This window comes from Aotus nancymaae, unplaced genomic scaffold, assembly GCF_030222135.1.
Source record: "Aotus nancymaae isolate 86718 unplaced genomic scaffold, 86718_ANA_hifiasm-v0.15.2.pri h1tg000040l, whole genome shotgun sequence".
Lineage (NCBI taxonomy): Eukaryota > Metazoa > Chordata > Mammalia > Primates > Aotidae > Aotus > Aotus nancymaae.
Window position 1 is genome coordinate 41,674,874 of NW_026988454.1, and position 10,510 is coordinate 41,685,383.

The following is a 10,510-nucleotide window of genomic DNA, read 5'->3' on the forward strand; positions in this document are numbered from 1 at the left end:
GAAAAAGAAAAAAATGAATGGTTGGATGGTTGTGTACTGAACATGTACAGACTTTTTCTTTCCTTGTCAATACTCCCTAAACAGGGCAGTATAACAACTATCTACTTAGTATTTACATTGCATTTGGGTATTATAAGTCATCTAGAGATGAGTTTAAATACACAGGAGGATGTGCATAAATTATACGCAAATACTATACCATTTGATATCAGGAACCTGAGCATCCTTAGATTTTGGAACCCACCCCCTGGAACCAATCCCCTGAAGATACTGAGGGACAACTGATTTATACTGAGGTGGGGGATGGGTTGGGAGAGAAGAATGATTACAGCTTCAACACTTGATTTTTTTGTTTTGTTTTGTTTTACCAATCTTACGTGCTATCCAAAATCATAGTTAATTTTTACTGGAACATCAATTTTGCTAGTAGCAAAATATAGCTATTAGCTATAATATAGCTAATACAGAAAATTGTTCCTAGTATGGAGAATTATTCCTAGTGTGGAAGCCTACTTGGGACACTAAATTACATGTGGTAGGCTCCACGAGTTTATAGAATCTTAACTAAGAAAGGCCCTTGAGATGACACCAGAAATTAGTGTGGCTTGCACATGAAAATTGAACAGCATGTTCCAAGCAGAGGGAACAGCATGGAGAAGAAAAGTCACACTCTATCCATGTGCAGAAAGTGGCAATTCGTTTTGTATTACTAAAATACAAATTTTTCACTTGGGGGTCCACAAACAAGGTCATGTAGGCTAATGGTGTCTATAGTGCATGATGGCAACTTGAACTTTCCATCAGGTTTTTTAATGGGTCTATGAAATGGGTCACAGGGACTTAGCTAAGAATGCCTGTGGGTAAAACACATGACAAGGAGGGACAGGGACAGGAGATGAATCTCTCAGGGTCCAAAAGACCAGGGTAAAATGTGCAGATTCCTCCCGGTGTATGATGGAAATCTTTTAGAGGGCCTAAAGGGGGAAGTTTGGAAGGACAGCCGGCTAGAATGTGGAGGGCTGAAAAGCAGAGCAAGGCAGAAAGCAGACAACAGTCCATGGCATCTAAGGAGCCAAACAGAGGCAGTGGGAATGGAATAGAGTGAATCAGAGACAGGTTAGGAGAGAAAATGAGCAGCTTCTATGCTCATATTTGCTTATATATGCATAAAATGTCACCAGAAGATTCTCAACTAACACTGGTTACCTGTGGATTAGTGAAATGGGTGACTGGGAATGAGGATGAGAAGGAGTCTTTTCACTCTAGAGCCATTCGTACCTTTTGAACCATGAGGATACTACCTATTCTAAAAATAAATTTTAAAAGAAGACATGAAGGTTATCGGAATGAGATGCTTCTATGTACAAACCTGCCCAAGTCCCCCTCCAAACCCCCCTTATGTTTTAAGTTCACTTTTGAATTCAGATCATTTATATGGCAATGGCTACCAGACTGTACCAATGACTGACTCTTGAGAAAGGCCAATCTTTCTGTTTACCGTAGTGACAAATGTATCAAGCTTAACTTACCATGTAGATGTAAATAATGAGTTATCTGGGTAAATTCAACCAATTTAATTAGTTGTCAAAACATCAGTATTACGAATTAACTCAGGGAGCTCTTTTCTTTTAAATTTCATGGTAAATAAATGAAGTTCAGAGAAGACTATGACTTATTAAAACAAGGATAAATCACATGAATCACTAATGTGAAGGTCAGATTGTTGATTCACTCTGGTGAATGTTATGCTAAGTTAGGCTAGATCTTTGGCTAAAAATGACTTTATTCTATTGAAACTTCTGTTCAACCTATATGACAGTTAAGGTACTCCAAATATAATTGACTTAAACTGAATAGCTTTATTAACTTCAAATTAGTAATGAGTGAATATAAATGTAAGAATTAAAAAAAAAAGTTTTGTAAAACTATGTAACATTGTTTTCCATTTGGCTATCAAAGGTCAAATGTACTAAATTTGCAATTCTTGTTCAAAACATTTAATGTAACCAATTAAACGTGTTCATCAAAAACATACTGTGTCCAGAGATCAATTGTGCAATGTTTTCATTTATTTGGTTTTATGTTTTATAATCTGCCTTGTTCCACAAAGGATATTAGTCATCTTGAATATAATTCAATTAAATGCAAAAACATAATTAGATAAACATCAGAATCAAGAAAAACAAGATAGAACAGAAGTTCAAAACCAAAGGGAATGATAGAATATTGATATTAGGTTATAAATTTTTATATGATTATTAAAATTGAGTTGCAAATTGACTGTTCATTTCCTAGTTGCCAACTTAGAAGGGGAAATATAATCAATGATTTGATTCTCATTTGCAAGATGAAAAGACACGACACATACACACACACACACACACACACACACAAACAGAGAAAAATACAAATTGTTCAGGGCAAGTAAAGCTTTTCTTTGGCATTTAAAGTTAAATGGAATTTCTTGCAAGAGTCTTCAAACAGGAACCATAGAAAGAACCATGATCATAACCACATTTCGAAGATAACATAACAGCAAGTTTCCTCTGGCTGTATTAATAAAATCCTTTAGTGTGAGCATAGTGGGGGGTGTTAAGGATGCAAAACAAGGTACCAAAGTACAGCTTCTGACGATCTGGCTATGCTCCTGGTCTAACAGCTAGTATTAGAAGGGAATAGATTGACATCATGGCCTTTGTTCAGCCAAACCCCCATAAACATCATTTCTCTCAATTAAGCTTCTGATCAAATTTAGCAACAGAAAATTCATATTCTCTGGCATGTGCAGAAACAAATGCATTTTGTATCACTGTTGAGGGGAGACCAGTACACAGCAATTACTCTTCATGTACTCCCTATGTCTGAAATTCAAGGTCATACAAATTTACTTCTATATATTTTTTCCTGTAACCAACAATTTTGATTCTAGCACATGTGAATTGAGTAGATCCTGTTGAATTGAAACAAACAAAAAATTATGGCCTGGGATTTAAAAAACAATCGTAAATGGCATTCAGCAAGAAAGGAATACAGGATTCTAAAATACAGCCTTTAGGAAGACAGAGGATATCCAGGTCTTGGATTGAATTCTGGTGGTGCCTGTGGAGGCGGAGTGCTGGGGGATCAGGAGGTAGGACCCAAAAGTGAATCATCCAATCCCAAAGGCACTGCGCATTTGGATGCCTGACACACACAAGAGAAAAATACCTCTTCAATTCTGAGATTAGAGCTCTTATTTGACTGTGATCCCAAGGCCTAAAGCAATAGCAGTTAAATTGAGCAGTTAAAGGCTCAACTCCGACTTGTAAAATGAACAAGTAAGTGCTTACAAGTAACAAGGTAAAGAGAGCTTACTGTAACCAAAAGGGAAGGCTTTTTTGAAAAGCTTAAAGTGCTCAAGGAAGAAGAACCAGGTAAATTAATTGCTCAATACCCTGGGTTACAAATTTAAGAAGTGTAAAATGTAATTATCTTTATTGCAGGAGGGAATTTTGGCTTTGTTTTAATAAATCATAACAAATTAATTTTTTTCATAAGTTCCCGCCCACTGTTGGTTCCTGCAGTCTTATTACCTTTTATAGGAAAAATGTTATTTCCTTATCCATCAACATAAGTAGGTTGGAGAAGCAATAGTCATAAAATATGGCCTACCATATTGTGTAAAAATAAGTCATTTGGGTAATACAAAGTGAAGATGGTCAAGATGCATTAAAATGACAGAAGGAAAATCTGGGAGCTCTCCCAGATAATATTGCTAAGCAGAGATCGAAAAGAAGTTCACATTGACTCATGAAATATATGTGACGGAGAAAAAAAATCAAAACAGAAAATATCATAGTGCAAAAATAAAGCAAATAAAGTGTGATGCAGTTAACTTTGATATTTTTTTTCAAAATAATATAACATTTTAAAGCAGAAAGACACTGTATCTTCCATAACCATCATTTCATAATCCCCTGGCTGTCAAATTTGGAAACTGCTATGTTTATATACTGAGAAAAAAACAGTTTAAATTTGTACCTATATCATATAATTTGAATCATTTAAGAATCACAGACCCTTCTAAATGTTTTATTTCTACTTTTGCCTATAATAAAAGACATTATAATTAGATCAAACCGGAAAAACCTCAACTCTAAAACAAGTTAATACATCACTTATTAACCAAATCATTGTCTCCTCTGGGATAACTTAGAATTTTCTTTAATACACGACTTTTACTTTTTATATTGTGTTTGAGACCATAGTTGAAGTAGGCATGATTACCAATGAGACTGGAAATTTTGCAAGCTTAGACATGAAATGAACTTAAGAGTTGGGGAGAATTACCTCATAACCTTAATGACACATTACAGAAAGATAGCATATGGTCCTAAAAATGTCAGAATTCAAATATAAATGTTAAAATAACTGAGTTTGCCTATTTATACAAAGAAACAATTTTGAAATTTAATTAAATGTCACCATCCACAGAACACATAGTGATTCTAAATTGTGGTTTTTAGATGAAAGCTTGAAACAGTTCATTCATTCAACAAATAACTAATGAGCACTTATGCGTAAGATGAAGATTACAGGATAAAAAAAAAAAAAAACAGATGCAAGATTCTGTCCTCTTCGAGATTATACTGAGTCACTTCTCCAAATCTCTATACCTAGAGTGACTATAAAATTGGAGCTTACAGTGATGTATTTTTCAAAACTTTAAACCTTATTGCTGAATATAAAATAAAAAATGACAGCCTGGGAAGAGAGAATCTTGCCAAAAGCTCTGATGTATAAACTTTACACCTAGAGGGGAAAAGAAGCAAGCATTCATACCTAACCAGTTTCTAAGAAATACAGAGCATAACATCGAGTTGGAAGTTAGGCTGAGCACAAGGCTGCCTCTACTGGCTGACCCGGTACATTCTTCCCGCAGAATCTCAACTCCCGACACCTGTATCAAAGTTGCCACTCTTAAAACACATCCCTTCACGTAAGCAGGAGGCTCTTAAATAGGCAGTACAACAATATCCCAGCCTCATCGATCTCCCAAATAATCTGACTTCTAGAAGGACTTTCTCTAAACTGGCTCTAACGTGTTGACGGTAAGGGTTTACAACATCGATTTTATATACCAACCAGCTAGCTCTGAAATACACACAAAAATCCACAGCGACTTCTACATGCCGCTAATATAACGCTTTGCCTTTCTACATGTTTTGGCTAGAAAGACGGGAAGAACGCATCTGCTAATCCAGCCGGAAAAACACTGTGACACATTTCCACCTGAGCTGCTAAAAATCCAACGGTCTTCTCCCCCAAATAAGCCCCATGCCAACCTGTCCTCCCCACCCCCGCACCGACGCGCACCCCCGCAGGCCCCCAGGGGGTGGGCGGGGAAGGGTCTAGCTCTCCTTCGCCCCCGCTCGGCCTCCCAAGCTCACGCAGAGGTTTTCAGGTTCACAGGGGGCTGCGCCCAGCGCCATTAGCACACCTCCGAGCGCTCCACCGAGCCCCGGCGGGAGGCAACTTTGGCCAGTCCTGGCCCCTGCCCGCGGCCTCGCCGGGGCAGCAGCATCAGCAGCGGGCGGCGGCGAGGGCTGGGCCCCGCCTCACTACCTACCTACAGGGCGGGGGCGCCGGTTCCTGGGGTCCAGGAAATGGGGCTCGGGCGCGTGCATTTCTGGGAGCGGTGGCCTCCGCTGCTGGGCGCCGGGGAGCGCATCCTCTCGGCTGGTGGAAGGAGGGGTCGGGGGAGGACCGTACGCCGAGGAGGAGCCAGGGGAGGAGGCGGGAACTCCGAGGCGCGCGCTCGCGGGGCCCGGCGTCCCAATCGGGTGGGCGCAGCCGCCGCCGTCGGATGTCTTAAGCCTCTTCCCACGCGCGACGCCTCGCCATCCCCGCAGCTGCGCCCACCTTCAGGGCATCGGCCGCCAAAGGCTCCCGGGCCCGGCCGAAGGCGGGGAGCGGCGGGTGGCGCGACGCAGTACAGACGCCCGCCTCTAGCTCCGCCCGGCCCGCGGCGCGCGCTGCGCCCCTCCGGGGTTGCGGAGGCCAGGGAGCTTGGCGTCCGGGCTCCGAGGTTCGGGCTGCAGTTCCGGCATCCTCCCCGCCCCCGCGACCTCCGAGCTGGGAGGCTGGGAGGCTGGGCACCCCGGCTATCAGCGGCTGCTGCAGCCGCGGCTGCCGCGAGCCCTGCGGCTCCGCCACGGAGAGCTGGGCGCGCGGCCTCCGCAGGCCTCAGCCCTTTGTGGCGCCTCCCGAGCTCCGGCGCTTTGCTGCCCCGGCGAACCGCCGCCTGGCAGCGGCACCTAGGAGGGTCCTCTTACCTCACCCCTGGCCGCATCCCCCCTACAGCTGGCCTCTACTCGGCCCCTACTCTTCGTGGGAAGTAAGGCTTTGAGAGCAGAGCAGGAGTTGGAGCGTCTCCCCGAGCTTTAAAGCCCTTTGACTTTCCTTCCAGCTCGGGACCGCTGGCCACAATAAATTCATCCTTCTGTCCCTTCCGGCGTTGCCTTTAGCAGAGGGGCCCACCATCTCCTCCCCCTCCTTTTCCCGTACAGCATCCTGGATGCTGCCAAATTGCAATCATTACAGCAATAAGAGCATAGCAGTTGGGCCCTCCAGCCGACTCTTGGCAGAGACTCGGCAGAACCTTGGAGGAGAAGGTTTGCATCAGCTGCGGGGCCTGTGCCTGTGAGCTGCCCATCCCCAGTTGGGTGCTGTTCCCTCTGCGGTCCCATAATCAGCACTGCAAGATGACTAGGAGGATCTGGCCGAGGAGTTCATTCACTCTTATACTCAGAAAAACATTTCAAGGAAGAGCCTGCAGCTAATCTGATAACAGTATGTCACAGGCCTTTCACACAGATACACTGGATAGCAGCCTCCTCTGGGTTTTTGATGCTACTTAAACTTTAATAACCTCTCTGCAAGGTGGAGCAAAGCGTTAACAGTGGTGATTTTGGCATTTCGGTAGCAGATGGTCATGTTATACTATCTTGCAAATGTGAAATAATTGCCCAATTTTGCACCAAGCACATATTAATTTAGATGTCAGGTTTATGTCTTTGGGATTTGAAGGTGAAGATGTTGGAATTTTTCTGTTTATTTTTGTTTGTTGTTGTTTTCTGTAGCTATTGTGTTGTTTGTAAATTATTTAGTAAGGGAAAATTAGGTGCCTAAAATATAAAGAGCTGTTTGCATTGTATCAAAAGAACATGATTTGCGATCTCCAGAGAAGCTGAGCTGCTCTCACAATTCTTTGATGTGTGCTTTTATGATTTTGAAATCTAAGGTTATTAAAAAGGCAAAAGAAAAACATGTTCCATGGCAAGGACAAATTGTGACTAAATAGCTAAGATTTTTCGAGATAGTTCTTTTAAGCAAATTGAAGATTGGGTGTGAGGTCCTGTGGGAGCTGCACTGCGCTTGTCCAGGAAGCACCCAGAGGCATGTGACTTGGCTGCTTCCTGACACACTCTGGTTTATTTTCAAAAGATTATTATTATTTATGATATTCCCCCAAATTTAGAATTACTTGATTATAGGAATGTATATGTACATATGTGTTGTATAAGTAACAGGATCAAGTCACTTAGGAGGATAACTTGGCAGTTGCTTACTCTTCAGCAAAATTAAGTTTTGAATGTAGTTTCTGAAGGAAATGTCCATTGACTTACAGATTTCCCACCCTTTACTACCAAGAGGCCCCTTTTGTTTTTCTCTCTATGGACTCTATGTTTTGTCAATAAATTAAGCAGTGATGTTTTTTATTAGACAGAGCTATAACTATGTATTTTAAAAGTTGTGACCATCGATCATAAAATGTCAGTCTTCCAAAGATATTGCAAGGAATTCAAGAATCCCCTTTACTATCTTCATGAACTCCTCTAGGACTGCATGCTATATCATATGCTTCTTACAACATTTTATTACACTGAAAGTCCTGATATAATAATTTCTGCCCCCTAGCTAAGGGAGTATAAACTCTTCCTAGAGATTCTTCACTCATTCCTTTTCATTAACTGAGCATTTACTGATTTGCCTAAGTCTTGCCTTTATAGAGAAATCAGAAGAAATGAAATCCTTATATGTGTTGCCTAGTACTGTATGCTTTAGCTACATGAAGCCATTTAAATTTTAAATTATGGCTAGACTGTGCTTTTGGACAGCACAGACTAGAACATTTTCATTATTGCAGAAATTTCTTTTGAACAGTGCTGCCCTACATAGAAGGTCAAATTTTAATTGGGAGATAAGATAGAATACATGAAATAATCTGGGAACCTCAGTAGAAAGCGTACTTCTTAAGAACATGGTTATCTTTAAGAATTCAGGCTCTGGGTTCAGACTACAGCTCCACCAAGTGCTGACCTTGGGTAAACTACTTAACCTCAGTTGCTTTATCCGTAAAGGATATGCTTTATCCATAAAGAGTGGTAACAGTACCAACTTTATAGAGTGGATATAGTAATTAAAGGAGATAATCCCGAGTGGTTCTTAAAGTCTAGAATGTGGCCATCAATCAAAGGTATTACTAGAATAATATACTTTATTATAATAAAATTTTTCTTTTTAAAAATGGTATCCCTAACACTTTTCACTGTTCTTGGCTATCGGAAGTTAGTTGGTAAATGCTGAGTTAATGAAAAAATGTAATACTACATTGATTTTATGGCTGCGAGGGCCTCTATTAAATATGAAAACTGGCCTTTCTCTGTTGAAGGGTAGAGGCCATTGTGGGATAGTTTGGATTTGTCATTCAATTTTTTCTGGAATATAAACAACTTTTGTATGATGAGACTTTGGGGTAGATAAGAGAAGCAGAGATCCCTTCCTCTCTTAAAAGAAGAGAGGGAGCACTTCACTCTCTCTGCCATTTGTTTGCTCCACTGAACCTGTTGGAGGCAGCTGGATTACTGGGTTCAGGCAACAGGATTTCTCCCAAGTGAATTTCTAGAGGGCTAAGGTAGGTGGGCTTAGAGAAACGCTGCCAAACGGTGGCAATCCTGCAAATGTGTTTGCTGTTTTCTTACCTATCTATCTAAAGATAACTCTTGTAATGAAGAAGCATGATTAGTATTTCTGTTTTTGAACACAACGCTGGTAACTTCTCATGAAACTAGAATTCTAAAAATATTGGCAAATACTGCTCTAACATTGCCCATATGAAAGGCTCCTGAGTCTCTGGTTTATCTAGAGCCGCACTGTATTTTCTTTACTGTTTTTTGTTTTTGTTTTTGGAAGGGTCTCATTCTGTCATCCAGGCTAGAGTGCATCTTGGCTCACTGCTACCTCCAGCTTCCGGGCTCTGGTGATCTTCCTACCTCAGCCTCCCAAGTAGCTGGGACTACAGGCATGCACCACCACACCTGGCTAATGTCTGTATTTTTTTTGTAGAGACGGTTTCGCTACGTCACCTAGGCTGGTCTTAAACTCCTGGACTCGAGCAGTCCACCTGCTTCGGCCTCCCAAAGTGCTGGGATTACAGACATAAGCCACTGCACCTGGCCTATTTTCACACCTGTAATCCCAGCACTTTGGGAGGCTGAGGCAGGTGGATCACTTGAGGTCAGGAGTTCGAGACAAGCCTGGCCAACATGGGGAAACCCTGTCTCTACTAAAAATATAAAAATCAAAAATTAGCTGGGCATGGTGACACATGCCTGTAGTCCCAGCTACTCTGGAGACTGAGGCAGAAGAATCACTTGAACTCCAGAGGCAGAGGTTGCAGTGAGCCGAGATTGCACTACTGCACTCCAGCCTGGGAGACAGAGCCAGATTCTGTCTCAAAAAAAAAAAAAAAAAAAAACCAAGATAATGATTATTGTGTGATAATTTGTCCCAAATTTAGAATTACTTGATTATAGAAATGTTTATGTACATATGTGATGTATAAGTAACAGGATGAAGTCACTTAGAAGGAGAATTTGACAGTTGCTTGTATAAGTTTTGAGTGTAGTTTCAAAACTGGTTAAGTAATGACCTTGGAGCCACTGAAAATATTGAAATGTCTTTGGAAGGTCTCTCAAACGGTGTGGGAGAAGAAACACCTCTTCACACACTTGACTCAGGCTGGTTGAGACACAGGAGGCAAATACTGATGATCATGTGTAGAAGTATACGAGTAGCCATCCTGCAACTAAAGAGACAGAGTTTATTATTTAATAGTGTTGAAGGCAGTGGCTCGTTTTCACAGACTGGGGTCATTTGTCTACTGGTTAATTATGATAATATCTTGAGATCTGAGAAAAATGTAAAAGTGTCCTTTTGTGGATAGGCCTATGTTCAGTGCTTCACTTGGCTTGTTATAAATCTGAAGAGGAGGTAGAAATCTCTTGACCTTTGTGGAGTCTATCAGAGTGTACTGAGAAAGAAATACTGCTGTATATAGACATGGCTTGTTGTCTAGCTAGCTGTTATCATGTCATACTTATGGCTGATTATTTAGAGTTAGCCCAATACATTTGTCCTTTTCTTTTATTCACAGCTAATTTAAAAATATCTGCTTTTGAACAGTTTC

At 41.3% G+C, this 10,510-nt stretch overlaps 1 protein-coding gene across 2 annotated transcripts in view; it reads right to left on the reverse strand.

Annotated features, from left to right (window-relative positions):
* The window catches only part of NCOA7 (nuclear receptor coactivator 7), a 161,422-nt gene extending 155,706 nt beyond the window's left edge, over positions 1 to 5,716 (reverse strand). For both annotated transcript variants that reach the window (XM_012475709.2, XM_012475707.2), the window contains exon 1: positions 5,609 to 5,716. The gene's annotated coding sequence lies outside the window, so the exon portion shown is untranslated. The remainder of the gene's footprint in view (positions 1 to 5,608) is intronic.
* Positions 5,717 to 10,510: the final 4,794 nt, after the last annotated feature.